Source organism: Phyllopteryx taeniolatus, chromosome 2 (assembly GCF_024500385.1).
Source record: "Phyllopteryx taeniolatus isolate TA_2022b chromosome 2, UOR_Ptae_1.2, whole genome shotgun sequence".
Taxonomy (NCBI): domain Eukaryota; kingdom Metazoa; phylum Chordata; class Actinopteri; order Syngnathiformes; family Syngnathidae; genus Phyllopteryx; species Phyllopteryx taeniolatus.
In genome coordinates, this window is record NC_084503.1 from 11,254,682 (window position 1) to 11,275,489 (window position 20,808).

At 40.4% G+C, this 20,808-nt stretch overlaps 1 long non-coding RNA gene across 1 annotated transcript; it reads left to right on the top strand.

Moving 5' to 3' along the window:
* Nucleotides 1-1,434: 1,434 nt before the first annotated feature.
* LOC133474528 (uncharacterized) lies at nucleotides 1,435-3,039 on the top strand. Its single transcript, XR_009787531.1, has 3 exons — nucleotides 1,435-2,708; nucleotides 2,793-2,850; nucleotides 2,936-3,039. It is a non-coding gene; the product is annotated as an uncharacterized LOC133474528 (long non-coding RNA).
* Nucleotides 3,040-20,808: the final 17,769 nt, after the last annotated feature.

A 20,808-nucleotide genomic window follows, 5' to 3' on the forward strand; every position in this document is an offset into this window, starting at 1 on the left:
AAATTATATTTAATATATTGTGAAATGGTATGAAATTACTATATAATAGTCATTATATATATATATATATATTTGTAATGTGTTGCAGGCATCAAATTCAAAATGAGTGAATATTTGCCCCCAAAAAAAGTTCATCAGTTGGAACATTCAATATCTCGTCTCTGTAGTGTATTCAATTGAATATAGGTTTGAAAGGATTTGCAAATCATAATATTCTGTTTTTGTTTCCATTATACACAACATCCCAACTTCATTGGAATTGGGGTTTGTACAACTATGAGGACATGACATGACACATTTCAGCATCATTGTTTAGAAAAAAAACAACTTTTAATACAGTAAAGGTCTTTGGATGATCATGTTTATTTTTAAACACATTTGACTCATAGAACTGAGGACAATGTGCTACACAAAGATTCAAATAACTCAGCCCCATATTGTTTCCTACAGATATATTCTAATTCTGTGAGCAACAAGAATAGACATATAATCCTTTAGTATCACAGAAATGAAACCTGATAATGTTTATAGCTGGTCAGGTCTAGATAACGCTTGCAATAAATCCAGATAAACCCCTCAAAACAGACTTTTTTTTAATGAAAAAAAAATCTATCAAAACACGAGGCTAATTGCAGAGAAATTGAAAACAGATGACAGGCACACACTGCCATTTTCTTGATTTGGCTTAATTTGCAAAGGAAATAAGGGCCTAAAATTCAATTTTACAATGCAATACAATGCAATGAAAACAGAATCAAAAGAGTAGACTCCCAAGAAGAATAACTCAATATATGAAAGACACCTTTCTGGGAAAGAGTGAACTTTCCAGCACGCTAACAGGAGAAAATTAACATCCATTTACATCAAAACCACAAGGAGATTTGTTGTTTTTTGTTCTTTTACAGTATTTACCTTGCCATGTTCGGACAGGTGAAAGAGTGTAGACTCTAAACAACTTGGTCGAGTTCCTTTGTTTTGTGAACATGATCTAGAAGTTCCTTTGAGGGCAAATGGGGATGAGCGAAAATAAAATTGGAATAATTTAATAATAACAATAATAATAACTGACTATCCAAACAACTAACATGGGTGAAAACAATATTTCTGGGGTTGGTAGGTGCAAAAACATTAGTGGGGCCTGTTTTTGTTTCCTTCTTCTTCTTGCCATTATATTATAATTATGTTTGCATTATGTGTGTATGAGGGCTATCACAAAAGATTATTGTGATATTTTGACAGTCGAGTCGTCATCGATTTTATATTTATTTTATGTATTTATTATTATTCAATTTTTTGGAATTCCTGATTTTGTGGGTTTTATAAATTGGCAGCCCAGATTATGTAAAAATAATAATAATAATAATAAATAAATACTTGAAATTGTTTAAATTGTGGGCCCTGAATCTAAAATCTATGAAAGTTTAATTTTTGAAAGGAATTATGGAAATAAATAAACTTTTCCATGATATTAAAATTTTTTGGAAAGGGTCTGCATTATGTTACAGTCTGCCATGGTAGCAAAATTTTTTGGATGATATATTTTACCAAAAACTATCACAATAAACGATAGTATGTTTGAACCCGGGTCCTCAGAACTGTGAGGCTGACGCTCTAACCCTGTCGGCCACCGTGCCGCCTAAATCAGATTCCATACAGTATATTTTAATATCGCTATTATTTATTAGCCTTTATTTTTCTTTATTGTATGAATGTTATTGTGTTATGTTGGAGAGGTTAGGAGACGAGAACAAAGAAAAGTCACGGCCCGGGTATAACCTGCCGGCCGTACAGACCTCTATTGCTCGGTTCTTTTATTCTGGTCGAGGTAAAACTTCCATGATTAGGCCGGAGATCAAATAAAGCTTGTCGTCGAGCTGCTGGACTGTGATGTGACACCTTCACCTGTCAATCCAATGACGCTGCAAAGGAGTCTAAAGACGTCAATGGCCTTTTTTTACGGGGATGGGTGGGGTAGGGTCTTGTGCAGTTTATGTGTGATCGTCAAGCCTCTGGATAACTGCAATGAGGAATGCCACCCTGTCCTGTAGAGGGCATCAATGCCTTGAGGTGAACGTCCCTTCCTCAGATTGAAGAAGAGGAAGAAGAAGTAGGAGGGGGCGGGCCGGCAGGGTGCAACAGACAATGAGAAGAGACAAACATAATGGCAGAAAAGAAAGAAGACAAAATGAAAGAAATCTTTAAAAAAAAAAGCTTTCGGTACTAGAAATGTATTGCACCAAGGCAAGAAAAATATTCCTGCGACCGACAGGAATGACGCCTTAGATCATGCGGGGAATAAAGGATGGCACTCTGAGCCCAAAGCGATCACGCAAAATGCCGGCCCATACATACGGTGAGATGCTCTCGGCCGCTTGCTGGCTGATCGTCTACCGACCATGGATTTGGATAAATGGGATCCGAAATCGTCAGATGAGTGAACTCCCTTTTGGATAGCCAGCTGAGCTTCCTCCGATGAAGACCGACGAAGTCCGATGAAGGTTAGTCGTTTGCAGCTCGTGTTAGCTACATTTAGCAAACAAAAACACGCTCATTCAATCCTTGTTACATAAAAACATAATTTAGTCCCACTAGTCCACATTACAATGTAACATCTGTTGCCAGTACTGATGTGAATTTTCCATTTCGTCCATTTTGCAGGAATTCAACACCCGCGATTCGAACGTCTTTTACGATTGCGATGAAGAAAAGTAATGTTTTTTTTTACCCTTCCAAAACACATCATCAATAAAAAGTATTCTCTAGTAATCATATGTATTTTCTAAAACTTACAGGTTCTGCATCCAACAGACGTTCGACTCCCATTCCAGTACGCAGTGCAGACAAAAAAAGGTAATTGAAAGTTTTTTCTCCACATCCCACGACAGCAATTTCAACAATGTATTTTTATCGTAAGTTATATTTCTAAACTACACAGGTTGTTCTTCGAGCAGAAGTAATGACTGGTTTCAAGGAGAATGACAACCACACAAGATCCCATTCACTGCCAAGAGAAGAATAAAATCCATATGTGGAGGTGGCGGCAATGAAGATGTTGAGGTTCTGTCTAGGAGTGAGCAGGTGAGACAGGATTAGAAATGAGCCCATCAGAGGGACAGCCAAGGTTAGATGTTTTGGAGACAAAGTTAGAGAGCGCAGATTTCGATGGTTTGGACACATCCAGAGGAGAGAGAGTGAGTATATCTGTTGAAGGGTGATGAGGATGGAGCTGCCAGGCAGGAGAGCTCGAGGAAGACCAAAGAGAAGGTTGATGGATGTAGTGAGGGAAGACATGAGGGCAGTTGGTGTTAGAGAGGAGGATGCAGGAGATAGGCTTACATGGAAATGGATTTCACGTTGTGGCGACCCCTAACACGACAAGCTGAAAGGAAAAGAAGAACCCTAAAGCCTGGTGAACACTGCGCAACGTGGTCGTACCCGACGGTACCTGACAATCGCATAAAAATAAGAGTTGCCGACGCACCCCGCACATTGAGCTATTGTATATATGGACACCCTGAACAGCAAGCCTGCATAGGTGTTTGATGCTGAGCATACAATATATTGTACTTCATCACATTGCTTTGACCACAAAAAGATAGATTAATAGTTAAGGAAAAAGCAGGTTGCTAAAGAGAGAGGAGGTTGGCAAGAATTCAAGTGAAAGTGTGGATATTTAAAAGGAAGTTCGTCGGCTCCATTCATTTGAACGTACATTCAGCTTTTTCATCCTCAGGCAGATTGATATATGATGAATAGAATTTAGTATTCATGTTGTTTTGGAAAGTAAATCAGGAAAAAATCTTGTCTTTTGCAGTTTTAATATCATCTTTGCAAAGAGAGAGAGAGACAGCCAAGAGAGGTTACAGGTGCACGCCGTGTCTCTGCCCGTCTCTGAGACACATATGTGAAAACAATGTCTAATTAAACTGAAATAAATGGAGGGGAATGAGGAAAGTGGGAAGAAAGACTTATTCACACAGTTACCTTGTTCTTGAGACAAAAGGGAGGTTGGAGAAAGGGTGAGAGACGTGAAGTGCACTCATCGATAAAATGAAAAATAGGTTTCTAACACCCACCATCCATCCATTTTCTCAGCCGTTTCTCCTCACTAGGGTCGCGGGCGTGCAGGAGCCTATCCCAGCTATCATCGGGCAGGAGGCGGAATATGGCGGCATGGTGAACGACTGGTTAGCACATCTGCCTCATAGTTCTGAGGACCGAGGTTCAAATCCGGGCCGCCTGTGTGGAGTTTGCATGTTCTCCCCGTGCCTGCGTGGGGTTTTCTCCAGGTCCTCCAGTTTCCTCCCACATCCCAAAAAACATGCACGGTAGGTTAATTGAAGACTCTAAATTGCCCATAGGTGTGAATGTGAGTGTGAATGATTGTTTGTATGTGCCCTGTGATTGGCTGGCAACAAGTTCATATTTTGTGCTAAACGTGAACTGAATTTAAGTTCATTTCTGCCAGATGGACGTAATTGAGAATGCATTCATTCTGACGTCAAACAACGGTTTTCGAACAAAAGTTCATTTTCATTTAAGAGTAACTAGGTTTTTTTAGGGACCTCTCGGACAAACCCGTCTGAATACACTATTTACGAGCCTTCATATGTTGGAGGATAAAGATTAATTTATTCAGTGCGGCCACGGTCCCCGTTCATGGCAGCTGCGTGAGAACGCGAGTTGCATTCAGGGACACTTTAAATGGGACTGAATGTATTCTTTGTTTGTTCTTTTGTAATACAGCACATAATTGTAAAAATGTATGAAATTATTATTTGTATCAGAATGCTTTAGTTAAAACTGTACGATCACAATGTCTTGATATGGAATTTATTTTGTTTTGTAATGTAAGAATAGATCAAATAAAATATTTTGTTAATGCAGTAAGCCAGAGTTGCTAGGAATGCAAAGTTATCAATGTCTTTTCACCATCGTTCCTGTCACACAGTGTTGTGTGTTATTGTTCGCACATAGAGGACAAAAGTCCTGTTTTTGTTTTAATTCCTCATTTTAAAAAAAGACCATTCAAGCAACACATTTTTCCTCATGTTTTTGAGATTGTAGGTGAAAGCTGCAGCTGGGTACTCTTATGGACTGAATGGGTGGCAACAATTGGAACATTTTATTGGACATAGCCAGTTAGCAAAACACTGACAAAAAAAATTTCATTTTTTTCATTTTTGGAATGGTGAACTTAGTTAAAATTGTTTAATTATGAATTATGAACTGAGCTAGTTCATTTTTGGAACAGTAAATTTAATTTTGAACTAGTTCGCGTAGAAAATTAACTTTTCCAACACTGGTGTCGGCAGCCTTCTTGAGTACCCGATACGTTGAAAAAAGGTCGGTATCAGCCCGATAACGATACCTGGTATCGGTACTCGTCCGTCCCGTAGTATAAAGACAGTGGGAAATCCGTTATATGCGCAACCAACTTCTGCATTAGACAAATTAGGTCAAAGCACTTCCTTCCGGTGTGGGTAAATAGCAGAACCTTATAGCACAAATGCTTAAATGCTAAAGCTTGCAAGCGCTGCCGCTACGCAGGTCACCGTAGTTTTCCAGGTACGGCACGGCTGACCTGGAAGACCACTATTACGCATATGCGTCACACCGCAAGCAGGCAGGGCAGTGCCGTGAGCATTGGGAGGATTATAGCGCTTTTGAGAGAAAAACAAAGCTTAAAAATAAAAATAAACGACGACGTCGACAAATAAATTAATCGTTGACGATTTTGATCGGTGACGTGCTTGTGACTAATTGACTAATCGTGGCAGCCCTAGTGTGTATTTGAATATATATTTAAATACATACTTTTCTTGCCCAGAAGCAAGAAACTATGAACACTAAATGGCCATAATGACTCAACATTGGAGGGTTTGGCGGACACTTTATTTGCCCTGGGCGCCGGCAGCCAACTCTGCAGCACTGGGTGGATACATTGCTTTTCCGAGGGCTCAAATCGGAGAGGTGTGGTATAAAATAGACTCAGTCCGCCTCCCACACAGTAAGCTTCCGCCCGTCACTCAAGCTTCACTCTGTTCTCTCAGTCTCGGGCTCTTATGTCAGAGCCAGCAAAAGTGAAGTGAGATTAGAACCCACAGGAGGAAGAGGAGGGGATGAAGGATGATAATGGGCAGGGAAGTGAAGAAAAACAAGGGTTATTTTGACAGCGCATCACACGCTGTGTGAAATTGTGTGTTTGTACATCAGCTTTCCACATGCAGCGCTAATAGGCTTTTGTTGTCCTCAGAGAATGTCAGTCATCAAGCACATGCAGTATATGATGGACAGCTAGGTGGCTGGCACCGGTGGATGAAGACAATTCCAGCGCCATCCCTTTGAGCTGTAATTATCTCTTAGCGTCAGCTCTAGACCATAGGCCTATGCAGCATTACATTGACTCCACTGGCATCTGGCATTCTCTTTGGAACTGTGGACCACATAGAATGACACTTGCCAGCCTCACTCATACATACTGTACAAAGGTGGGAGACAGAGAGAACACAGCATTCTAGGTCAGCCTCCAATTTTGTTTTTAACATCATTGCACTGATAGGTTGCATTAGAACAGCAAATGGAATGCAGCGTGTCAGTTGAGAGTGGGAAGACGGGCTACAGATTACACATGGCTGCTTCTGCTATAGCCTAATGGGAAAGCATGTAACAGAGATGTATAAGAGAGTTAGGACGACTATAGTACTTTTAGCTAGGGTTTATATAACCGAACATTTTTACTTTATTTTACTCATTATAATCCTCCATGGGGAAATACAATCTCTCTCCAGTATAGTTTTGTAAGAGAATCAGGTTACACACATGCAAGGGAGGTATGCAAAAGCACCTCAACAGTAGACAGGAAGCAGTCAAGCGCTCCAGCAACTAGTGGTCTTATTTTTATTATTTTTCTGGCCACAGTTGTTTTCCACAGTGGGACTTGAACTGTGGCCCTCCAAATCCTTTCATATGACCTACTCAATTCCCTTCTATTTGATCATACTCATTGATATTGTACCAACAAAAAAATAAATCACTTTACAATTTAAAATGTGTTTTTTTTATTATTGTGCCTGTCTGTACCGTACCAGGATTGTGCAAAAACTATGAAACCAAATTACTTATAATTCCAGGGTGTATGTAGTCTGCCTTTCTCCCCAAGTCAGCTGGGATGGGCTCCAACTCCCCATGACCCTGTCGGGACAAGTTTTTTTTTTGTTTTTGTTTTTTTAAATACATAGATGGTTGGATGAATGCACCCAAAAGAGTTTCACTGCCATTTTTTTACTAATGTTTTAGTTTTCCTCTGCATAGTCACCTACAATATTTTTCTGATTTCCTTCATTCCTGTTCGCTGTTTTAATTTGGCACCATCTTGTGGCATCTTGGTGCCAATGAACTATGTTGAAGTGAGTTGAGGACCTTTATTTAGTCAAAAGAAGTGCTTTGCCACCATGATGTGGCATCTATAGGCACGTATATACCTCCTTGGGGGGGGGCATCAATTATTCACAGATTTTTGCTATTCGCAGGGCTCGGTCCCTATCCTCCGCAAATTGTGGGGGAACACTGTACTTTGTCCCCCCTCTAGCGAGGAATATTCTCTTTGTGGCAGCAAACAGTAGACCATTCTTTACTTGTTTTCCCCCAATATTAATGCTTTTCAGCAGTGCTGAAAACTCCCTATACGGTCTGCTCTGCAAGAAGTGTTTGTTTACATCCACTATGACACAATTATGGCTGTAATTACATACAGTATTTACAGTATGTACCAGACACTATTGTCAGAATATATTGATTTTAAAGCAGAAATGTTAGTTTTTATGATGTGAATCTTATTAGCATAGGGTTGATTGGAGAGATTAATTTACACAGCAGCAGCAACCCTGATTTCTCACAATGAGGGAAATAAGCTACAAAATGACAAGAATGTGTGGCAGGGGCAGCAACAAGAACAACAACAAAAATACCAATAGATGGTATGTCATTCTTTGTCAAACAAGGAAGCACCGCTGGCCAGAAAGAGCCTGAATTCCTTGTGTTTTGTTTCTCGCACCCTTTTCTTTGTGCCTCCCCCTGGTATATTGTTGCTGCTGTGTACTGTGCAGAAGGAGCGGACTTGGTACACAGATACACGCATAGCAACTCCAGCCTCTCTGTGTGCTCGCCTAATATTTACACTGCTGGGCTGAACACTATTGAGTTTGGCCATTCAAAATAATGTTTGACTAGTATTAGGACAACAGTGGAGGAATAGTGTCTGGGCAATAAGGCCAGGAGCCCTCGGGTTGTGGCCCGGATGTAAAGGGGGAGACAGAGGGTTGTTGGATGATGCCGTCTTTTCACACAAGTTAAACATTTAGTGAGTCACTGTTTTTTTGCTCATTGTTTGTCTTTGTTTGGAGCGTTTGCACATGTGGAAGTGCAGGCGTGTTTTGTGAGTCACAGTAATTAAAAATGGTTGCATCGCTTTTCCATCGCAGGCTTTTGGCGGAGCTGTTGTGCAAATGTGAAGACATCCGCAAACTCACTTGTTTGACAAGAAAACAGTACATTGTAAATCAAATCCAAGCAGACCAATATTCTGCTTCAGGCGTTCACCTAACTTGAACCTGAAATTTTGTGGATGCACTGGATTTAGAGGAATTGTTTTTGACTGTGTGAAACATTAGCCCAAGTTTGTTCTAGCTCAGGTTAAGTGTTTACTGTCTTTGAGTTCACTGTCCATAGGTCTGCCATTATCATCATCTGGAGCAGGTCATAAAAGCTTGCAAACTGGTTAATCAGTGTCTAGAATTCAAGTGTAAAGCCAACACACGGTGTTTAGTTGCTCTGCACTAAAATAACCTGCTCATTTTCCCTCTATCCTCCACATGGATGGTGTCAACACGAAGGGGGAAAAAAAGTGATTTTATTACACATAAAGCAACACAGTTTTGACTTGTTTTAAGATTCCAAAAAGTAGTTTTTAAGTTTAATTTCACTTATGTAGGTGACGTCAGTTGCCCATTGAAGTGAGCAATAGTCGGTTGTTAGTACTGCCCTCTGCTGGTAACAAAATGCAACGCTTTGTACTGCACTAACATTGGTACTGAGATTGTTTTACATTGACTTCAATTGTCTACGTAATTTAAGAAATGTAATAATTAACGCTTCATCAATTATCTATCCTTACCTCTTTATAGTATTAAGAAACCTTACTTATTTGAAAGCTTTGCAATACAGGAGACACAACTGAATGAGATTTACTAGACAATGTGTACTAAAATAGCCTTTAAAGACCAGTTGGTTGTCCAGTTGGAATTGACAAGGTCAAAGATTCATAATACAGTACCTTTATTGTTGTTGTTGTAGTGGGGCACACTGCACAATCAGTTTGTAACAGTCTAACATACTAAACAATAACACAATTGTCATTAATTTACATTTACGTGGTCCTCAGTTCACAGGACAGCATAAGAATGCAGAACAAGAACACACGGTCGGTTACCGCCGTACTTACTGATTTTTATTTGATTGCTTTTTATGTGGCGGCACGGTGTACGACTGGTTAGAGCGTCCGCCTCACAGTTCTGAGGACCGGGGTTAAAATCCCAGCCCCGCCTGTGTGGAGTTTGCATGTTCTCCCCATGCCTGCGTGGGTTTTCTGCGGGCACTCCGGTTTCCTCCCACATCCCAAAAACATGCACGGTAGGTTGATTGAAGACTCTAAATTGCCCGTAGGTGTGAATGTGAGTGCGAATGGTTGTTTGTTTATATGTGCCCTGCGATTGGCTGGCAACACACCCATGACACGTTTAGATATCTGGCAGAATTTATCATTGACTAACTTTTCACTCTGTGAGACATTCTGAAAACTTGCAACACACACAGACAACAACTTTTCTTTGTTGTTTAAACACTTACTTTTACTGACTTCAGGATATGACTATAAATGTCTCCGCCCACTGAAACCTGTTCAGCAATGTCTAAATCAGAGGCAGCGTTTGCAGTTTTGAAACACAGCACAGCTGTTTTACTACGTACAATGTATGCAGAACACTTTTACAAAATGCTTTGACAGGCTCCCACATGAAAGTCATTGTAGATGCCTTATAGATTCAGTAGAGACAATAAGAGAGAAGAAAAACACTTTGCAAAGAGTTATGGAGGTTAAACATGAAGATGAAGCATGATGTGAAATTCTTTCCTGAGTGGGATTATTTGAAAACATACCACGTGTTATACACATTAATAGAGCAAACAGCAAAAAAAATTAAAAAGTAAAAAAAAAAACTCAGTCCACTGGAACTAACACAAGCTGTAAGATGAGCAAACCACCTTATTAGCCTGTTAATTATGGTAGTAGCCTAAGGAGGAACAAACTGTACAAATGCACCTATGTAATGTCAATCATTACCATTATCTATTTTTTAATTGCTTGGAAAAAAATACATAACATTTTTTTACTGCCGGATCTACTTTCATGGCTCATCGTCATATTTTTCCGAAAAGAGGAAGTAAGAAACATAACTTCAAGTCATAAAAGAAGAATCTGTATGGACTTAAGACCTACTTATATTCCTTCAATGCCAGGGATTCCAACCTCCCAAGAGTTATTTTTTTATTTTAAAGTCTGACGAGCTTTTGTTCTTTTAGGTGATGACAGCTCAGTGGTGTTTTATGGGAGTGCTACAAATCAAACAGACACCAATATAATTCATAATTAATTCTAACACCTCAAAAGTGATACATTTAACAGACACAGGAACAGACGAACAGAATTGTTACTTTCCTGGTCATAACGCAATCTTACCTGGCTTGAGTTGATAGGGCTCAATCACATCTGCTCCATACATATAGCATAGCATATAGCCATATAGCCGCATATAGCATATGCATATGTGTAGCATATAGCCGCGATTGTCGGAATCCTCGCATCTCCAAAACCATCACTTTTCAGGAACCCCCCAAAAAATTGCATGTTTGATAAGACATTGCATCGTCAAAGAGAGCAGGACATTTTTAACACTTTATATTGGTATGTAATTTCTATGTATAAATAAATAACATAACATAACATAACATAACACAATATAACCACATGCGGACTGACCGATAGTATCGATTTCTGGAAATATATTAAAATTGACCAAGTTTAGACATAGGCAGTTTCGTCCCGACGCCAGCGATATACAGAGGTAGGTAGAGTAGCCAAACATTGTACTCAAGTACTGTTAAGTTAAAATAATATGACTCAAGTAAAAGTAAAAAGTAGTCCTCCAAATATTTACTTGAGTAAGAGTAAGAAAGTACTCAGTGAACAAACTACTCAAGTAAAGAGTAACTGGTGAGTAACTTCATCCATCCATTTTCCATACCGCTTCTCCTCACGCTCCAGCACGCTCGTGCTGGAGCCTATCCCAGCTATATTCAGGTGAGAGGGGCGGTACACCCTGAAGTGGTTGCCAGCCAATCACAGGACACATAGAAGCAAACGACCATTCGCACTCACTACGGGCAACCACGCATGTTTTTGGGATATGGAAGAAAACTGGTGTACCTGGAGAAAACAGCACGGTGGACAACTGGTTAGCACATGTCCCTCACAGTTTTGAGGACTGGTGTTCAAATCCTGGCCCCATCTGTGTGGAGTATGGATATTGTCTCCGTGGTGTGTGGGTAAAAAAATCAGATCATTAACTTCAAATAAAATAAAAATTAATAATATATGGGAGTCCAGATACATCTGCCAACATTTGACTTTTTAAGTGCCCCAAACCAACAACACATGCATTGGGCCCGACAGAAACAGTATTTGCTTTATTCACTTAAATGACTCAGTGAAGAAGCTTTTTGCTGAACAGACCTATTGATAGTGTCTGTGTGTGTGCCTGTGTGTGTGTGTGTGTGTGTGTATGTGTGAGAGAGAGATTACAGCATGGCACGTACCCCAAAAGATGCATGTTATAATGTTATACAGTTACTTATGACCATAAAATATGGCTAATGTTGCCATATGCACTGCCAAAACAACAATAGAAACATCTGCTACATCATCATAATCATCTGCATCATAAAGCTGTTGTTTTTTGGAGGGTGTAAAGTAAACACCCGTGCAGCTGCTTTCGTTCCCAAAATGAGTCACCCGGCAAAGGCTTTTGTGTGCGGTCATGTGACTGCCGTGTGCCATCTGATTGGTGAATTGGAGTCAAATGAAATTAGTGATCACGATGGATTGGCGCAGTGGCACTCTATGCGGAAGTTGAAGATGAAGTCTAAAAACAGATCACACACGCAATAATGGATAAATAAAAGTAGCACGTCAATCATTGTAATGGAGTAAAAGTATTGTTTCTTCTGAACATAAATTATCAAGTAAAAGTAAAAAGTATGGTGCGTTCAAACTACTACAAGAACATCCATCCATTTTCTGGACTGCTTCTCCTCACCAGGGTCGTGGGCGTGATGGAGCCTATCCCAGGTATCTGTGGCCGAGAGGTGGGGTACACCCTGAACTGGTCGCCAGCCAATTGCAGGGCACAAAAACACAAACAACTATTGGCATCCACATTCACACCTACAGGCAATTTAGAGTCTTCAAACAACCTACCACGCATGTTTTTTGGGACGTGGGATGAAACCAGAGTACCTGGAGAAAACCCACGCAAGCACAGGGAGAACATGTAAACTCCACATAGGCAGAGCCGGGGATTGAACCCCAGTCCTCAGAACTGTGAGGCAGACGCAGAAATTCTGCGTTGAACAATTTTTAAAGTTGACGTAGCCGAGTTATAATTATTGCAAACTTTATGATCATAACACCATTATCATGAATTAAAAAATGAAAAGGCACAAACTGCTATAAAATTCATGTAATTTTTGGCAGATAAAGTTGATTATTGTGTGATTCTTACCAATCATATCCCATTTAGCTTAATGCTCAACACACACACAAATGGGAAAATCTCAATTTCGCTTTTTAAAAATTGTTTTAGCAGGTTATTCCTCCCACCCGCAGTTGAAAAGGAAAGCAATTATGTGCCTTGGCTTTTGTCACCGAATGTGAGTAGCCCCACACAGACATAAGTGACTCATTTCCTCTTGTTTTCATCCTGACACCGAAGCTGCACCACACTGCTACTTCAAGTGAATCCTCTGGTGCAGTCATACCCACATGCTTCCATGTAGTCATCCTCTCCATCTGAACTCGGTTAAACTGCATAACGGTTGCAATTTCCAATCCATATTTGGGATGCATTATAATATTTTTGGGAAGGAATTGACAATACAGCTCCTGAGACTTAAACACTCATATCATATTTTGTTCAAATTGAACAAGATTTGACAATTATGGGATTTTTGATCACCCATAATAAAAGGAATTTTGTTTTTCGATGTGTGGATTACCACCTGAATTGAATGGGTGTGTCCTTGGAAGAATATCAATCCCTCCTTACAAAAGCCAGGTTGATATACAGGACCAAATAAATAAACTTCTTCCAATAAAACTATGGCTTGCACATAAAAATAAATATACAACCCCAATTCCAATGAAGTTGGGACGTTGTGTTAAACGACCATGTTCGACCTATATTTAATTGAATACACTACAAAGACAAGATATTTAATGTTCAAACTGATAAAATGTATTGTTTTTAGCAAATAATCATTAACTTTGAATTTTATGGCTGCAACACGTTGCAAAAAAGCTGGGACAGGGTCATGTTTACCACTGTGTTACATCACCTTTTCTATTAACAACATTCAATAAACGTTTGGAAACTGAGGACACTAATTGTTGAAGCTTTGTAGGTGGAATTCTTTCCCATTCTTGCTTGATGTACAGCTTCAGCTGTTCAACAGTCCGGGGTCTCCGTTGTCATATTTTACGCTTCATAATGCGCCACACATTTTCAATGGGAGACAGGTCTGGACTGCAGGCAGGCCAGTCTGGTACCCGCACTCTTTTACTACAAAGCCACGCTGTTGTAACACATGCAGAATGTGGTTTGGCATTGGCTTGCTGAAATAAACAGGGGTGTCCATGAAAATGACGTTGCTTGGATGGCAGCATATCTTTCTCCAAAACCTGTATGTACCTTTCAGCATTAATGGCGCCTTCACAGATGTGTAAGTTACCCATGCCATTGGCACTAACACAGCCCCATACCATCACAGATACTGGCTTTTGAACTTTGCGTCCATAACAGTCCGAATGGTTCTTTTCCTCTTTGGCCCGGAGGCCACGACATCCACAATTTCCAAAAACAATTTGAAATGTGGACTCGTCGGACCACATAACACTTTTCCACTTTGCATCAGTCCATCTCAGATGAGCTCGGGCCCAGAGAAGCCGGCGGCGTTTCTGGGTGTAGTTGATAAATGGCTTTTGCTTTGTATAGTAGAGTTTCAAGTTGCACTTGATGTAGCGCCGAACTGTATTTACTGACATTGGTTTTCTGAAGTGTTCCTGAGCCCATGTGGTGATATCCTTTACACATTGATATCGCTTTTTGATGCAGTGCCGCCTGAGGGATCGAAGGTCACGGGCATTCAATGTTGGTTTTCGGCCTCGCCAGTGATTTCTCCAGATTCTCTGAAACTTTTGATGATATTATGGACCGTAGATGATGAAATCCCTAAATTCCTTGCAATTGTACGTTGAGAAACATTGTCCTAATACTGTTTGACTATTTTCTCACGCACTTGTTCAAAAAGAGGTGAACCTCACGCCATCTTTGCTTGTGAATGACTGAGCAATTCAGGGAAGCTCCTTTTATTCCCAATCATGGCACCCACCTGTTCCCAATTAGCCTGTTCACCTGTGGGATGTTCTAAACAGGTGTTTGATGAGCATTCCTCAACTTTCTCAGTCTTTTTTGCCACCTGTCCCAGCTTTTTTGGAACGTGTTGCAGCCATAAAATTCCAAGTTAATGATTATTTGCTAAAAACAATAAAGTTTATCAGTTTGAACATTAAATCAAATCTTGTCTTTGTTGTGTATTCAATTAAATATCGGTTGAACATGATTTGCAAATCATTGTATTCTGTTTTTATTTATGTTTGTTTATAACACATGAACTTAAATACAGAATACTGGAATACAGAAATTCTTTCCACCAAGCAGGCGGGCACCATCTGCCAGTGTGACACTAACAAACAAATACTATCAATAGATTACTGGAGGACAAATCCCTCATTCACACAAAAAGCAGCTCTGTATTTACAATGTGATAAAAGGAATTACGTTATTCTGCCTGCTTCTTTTTGAGGCCTCGATTACCATCTTATTGTCCATTTTGTTGTAGTGGCTCTGATGTTCCAAATCACACTTTTTTTTTTTTTTTTTTCCTGCTGTGGTACCAGATCAATAGACAAGCACAATTAACGACAGGAATCATACTTAACAATCTTGTGATAATGGGGGGGCTCAGCCAACTAGTAAGAACCAGTTTCAGGCATCAACCATGAGCGGCAAATACCTTTACTCGGGCTTGCTGTAACGCTGGATTCACTTCAACACCAATCAGGACATGAACATCCTTGCCAAGAACAATTAAAACTCTGAGATTCTGCTTCCATAGAAAAAATTGGCAGGCATTGACTTGGGATAAACACTCAATGTGAAAGTGGGTTGGACATGTTCCTTGTATTCCTGGCACAGCATAGTGTTTCTGCAGCTGTCAGTGGTGTGGTTTTGCTTAGGCGCTTTAGATCCCAAGCTGACGTTGGACTGACTGTGGTTGGCCATGTGTTGACAGCATTGAGACTGATCATGCACCAACACCCATTAAGACCTAGTACTGTATGATTTTGACATTTTTTTGTTGTTGTTTGTTTTGTTTTACGTTACGAGAATCTCACTTATACTTTTACGTAAGGACTTGCCTTCTCTGACGGGAAGTCCTGTGACCCCACTAAATGGTCCCACACGAAGTCCTTGAACAATTTTACGGTCAAACAACTTGAAGGTAAGAGGAACTTAAAATATTAAGGAGATTGGATGCAGTAAAGCTAATTTGTACTGGAGTTATTTTGAAATCAGAAGCCTATAAAAATATGTTTTTCAACTATTAAATTTCTTTTCAAAGGGGGGTTGGTAACAAAAAAAAATGCTTGCAAATATCTCAATGGTATTACACCGGAACACAATGAGCAATTTTGATTTGCTTTCGCGGGCCACATAAAATTATGTGGCGGGCCGGATCTGGCCCCTGGGCCACCAGTGCTCTAATCCTTAAACCTGTGATAGCGATGTGTTTTCAGCTTTTTGTTTGAGTCTTGCTATCTGTCATCATCTATGACAATAAGCTGGTATCCATATGGTATATGTATACATGATAATATTATATATACATCCCTCCAGCCAACCATTGTCAACACCGCTTATCCTGGGTAGGGTCACAGGGTGCTGGAGCCTGTCACAGCTGACTTTGGGCGAAAGGCGGACTACACCCTGAACTGGTCACCAATCAGTCGCAGGGCACATATATGATATGAGGGAAAATATCATTACCATCTCTCCATCTGTCACGCATCTCAGCGGGCTTCGTGTTGCCACCTCTACAAAAAAAAAAAGGAAAAAAAACAACAACAACCCTATATGTGCTGTCTTCATTCTGTTTCCCTGGCAGAGTGGCATAATACAAAGACGTGTTATCACTGCAATATCCCGTAGAAAAGTGTGTGTGCTACTCAACATGTACTGGAGGTAGGGGGTGACCAATGGGGTGGCCAGGTTTCAGTCTAGTCAAGGCCACCCCCCAGATCTGCACCTGTATGCATACTTCTTGTGAATAAGGGATGAATTCAAGAATAGAACACACTTGGCACAAACAAAGCTCTTGGCATCATGCAGGCAGAGTGCAGCTAATATTAAAAAAGAAATAAAAATAAAAAGGCTGGGCTAATTGAGTCTTAATGGCAGCAGCTGCTCTGCCATGACTTTATGACGGTGCAAAGAGGAAAGTCAAAATGATGATTGACTGTTAGCAACTGCCATGACCACAGGTGATGAACTGTCGCTATCACTACCTCAGTAGGTATAGGAACAAACCCACTGATCTCATTCACACCTCAGAGCTGCCAAATGTTACGAAACGTCCGTATTGTGTTACGGAAATCACCGAATGCTGACCTTTTACGGCTCTAACACCGATTGGTAAATGAATTTGATTAAGTAAACACTATATTGTATTTAAAAAATAGAGAGAGAAAAAAAGATGCCTGGTGCACGCTATTGTAATACGCCCCCACCCCCCGCCCCCCGACTGGGTTATACAGTACACTTGTCACACAGGTCTGGCTGGAACCGCATTTTCACAGAAAGTTACTAACTTTGAACAACAAAATAACAGGCCAATTAATACGTGTTTACAGATATAAATATAAAATAATGCACGTCCACACATGACACTGCGTCTGAACCGGAAATGAATTAGTACATCACTGCACACACAAAAACATTCAAATAACAAATGTTGAAGCCATAATTTATTAACGATTCCGATTATAGAGTAATGATTATGTTGTGCAATTGAACAGTATGCAGAATATTTTTTATCCTATTACAAAATATACTGCAATAACTGTCCCACGGCAACGTGATTGACAAAACTTTGAAAATATGGAAATTCAGACAAATTTGTACAAATTGTTCTGGAAGTGAATTTCTATAGGATGGCAGCTCTGACACCTGAATGAGTTACTCTTATTAAAACTGAAAAATTAAAAGCTAGACTTACGAGCACTACTATTCACGGCATGAAGCGATCATCCATAAAAATTTCCACAAGAAGGAGAAACTAAAACTGTGTAAGTACAAAATAATACACACTTTGCAAGTTGGAATTTATGCCTCTTGAATAAACAAGGTGATATTTGCACTTTAAAACAGCCACACATTATATGCGGTGAGGGCTTTGTGGAAATTATTAGTTAAACACTACCTTGCAATTATTTTTGTTAGTTTAAAGCCACACGTGGACGATGGTAGGAAGGCAGAGAGAGAGAGCGAGGCTCCAGTCTTTATGAGAATCACTCAGCCAGAGCGCAAGATAAAGCATTGCAATAACTTATTTCCAAAAAAGCCCAGCCGGCTAATTAACATTGTGAATTCAACCAGAAAGCCTCTATTTCTCTGATGGGTTTAATTGCGCTGATGTGTGGGCCACAATTTAACAGCTCATACACAGAGCTACTCTGGCTCCCATAAATGACAATATTTCCACCCCCTAAAGACTGACATTATTTTGTAGCATAATTGAGTTTAGTTTTAACTGAGCTTATTTGATGATTTAATAGAGTTAGGTTTCTAACTTTCCCCTCTCCCTAGGTGATTATCCATCCATCCATTTTCCGAGCCGCTTATCCTCACAAGGGTCGCGGGAGTGCTGGAGCCTATCCCAGCTGTCAAACCTGAACTGGTTGCCAGCCAATCGCAGGGCACATAGAAACAAACAACCATTCGCACTCACATTCACACCTACGGGCAATTTCGAGTCTTCAATCAACCTACCACGCATGTTTTTGGGATGTGGGAGGAAACCGGACTGCCCGGAGAAAACCCACCCAGGCATGGGGAGAACATGCAAACTCCACACTCCGGGCCCGGAGATTGAACGCCAGTCGCAGACGCTCTAACCAGTCGCCCACCGTGCCCCCTAGGTGATTATAAAGAACTGAATTAAATTGGCCAATGTGCTGATTACTGCTTATAAAAAAATCTTATCAGCCCTGTTCAAGGGTATCGCTGTTTGTTCGGACTGTATAGCAGACGAATGTAAATTCTCATAAACATCCCAACAATACAGTCCATCCACAACAATAAACCGCAGCATCAAGCTTCTCGTGAAACACAAAGCTAAAGATGTCTGACAAATAATTTATACAAGAGAAATACTGTATGTATAACCATACAACCAATTAGCATTGGATAATGACACAATGTAAAACTGGGTGAGTTTTTGGTCGCTTTGGACTCGAGTACATGCTTTCTTAGCATCTGATAGCAAAATGAATCCGTGTTTGATTGTATTGCTCTTATTGTAAAGAAGAGCCAGGCACTTTTACTATTTCGCAGTAAGTTAGAAAGAAAGAAAAGAAAGCCCTAACTTTGCGTATTTTAAAGAGGAGGAGGTGACGCAGCAGCAAAAAAAAATAAAAAATGACTCTTCAATGAGAGGCTGTAGTCCTTCTCTCCATTCCCTTCTTAGTAAATGTTAATTAGCAATAAACTGTTATCGTGTTTATTTCGTGTTTTATTTTTTTCTAATAGTGGGTTTTTACTTGTTTCTAGATTGCATTATTTTTAAGCACACACACTGATACAAAGGGTAAACATAACTTAATTTTACGGCTGGAACGGATTAATTGCATTTCCATTCATCTCAATGGGAAACATTACCTCAGTTTAAGAACGATTCAGGTGACAAACTGGGCCATGAAGCAAATTAAGTTTGTAACCCGAGGTTCCACTGTATCTGCCTGATATAACTGGGGTCGGTGAATTGTGACTGGTGTTTCCGGACGCACCACAGTGGACTCCGGCTGACTCGGGGGCAGTTGGCCGCTCTTCTTTGTCACTCGGGCGGACTGGAGGAGGTGGAGGCGGCGGCTCGGTGGAGGAAAAGGAGGGGCTGCTGATCAGTTGCTGGTCTGACGATCGTGTCACAGCAAAGGAGGCAGCCGTGTAAGGAGCTTTCACCAAGGGGGAGGATGAGTTTGCAAGACGAAGCTAATCTGTTCTGCCATGCCACCGAAAGGAAAAGTCACACAGACCTCGGAGAAGACTGTCTCCATGGGTCAAGTGCGTGAATTACTTGAGAAGCAAAAGGATTTCTACAGCACTCTTTTACCTTGACAGGAGAAGAACTTCAAACTTCGTTGAGATTCTTGTTGACTATACAAACAAAAGACTTATTGGTCAAGCACATGACCTCAGGGCTAGTTTGGAATTCACACAAAAGGAATTTCAAGACTTCAAAACCTACTGTATAACCAGGTCTAACACTTGCAAAGAACTTAATAATGATATACAGTCAGTCAATAAAGATCTTGTATTTCATAATGATAAATCTGAATTTATTGAGGGCCAGTCCAAGCGAAACAATTTTATCATTGATGGCATTATTGAGTCAGAGGGAGAAAACGGTCAAACTGTGAGAATAAAGTAAGGCAACTGCTGTCGGAAAGTTGCTGATTGATCACCGCAAAATTGAGATAGAGCGGGCTTCTCAATCCTCAACTAGGCCAAGGCTCATTATTGTTAAGTTTCTGAGATATAAGGAGCAATTGGAAGTCCTCAACACAGCCAAAGTACAGAAAGGCACTGACATCTACATAAATGAAGATTTTCCTGACGCCGTTCGACTGAGACACAAAGAACTCCTCCCAGTCATTTTGGCTGCCAGGGAGAAGGTAGCTTGGCTTACTTGAGGTACACTATATTTCCCAAAATATGAACTGTTTGACTGTCCCAAATCTCTTGTTCCTTTCACTGGAGCTCAAGGGCTAATATTTTGGACATGTGTGGAGATGGCCCCTTCCTCTTCCAACGTGAATGTGCATCAGTGCACAAATCAAGGTTCATAAAGACATGGATGAGAGAGTTTGATGTGGATGAACTTGACTGGCCTGCACAATCCTGACCTCAACCGTATAGGACACTTTTGGATGAATTTGAGCGGAGACTGAGAGAGAGGCCTTCTCGTCCAACATCAGTATGCAACCTCACAAATGCACTTCTGGAAAAATGGTCATAAATTCCCATAAACACAATCTTAAACCTTGTGGAAAACTTCCCCAGTAGAGTTTAAGATGTTATA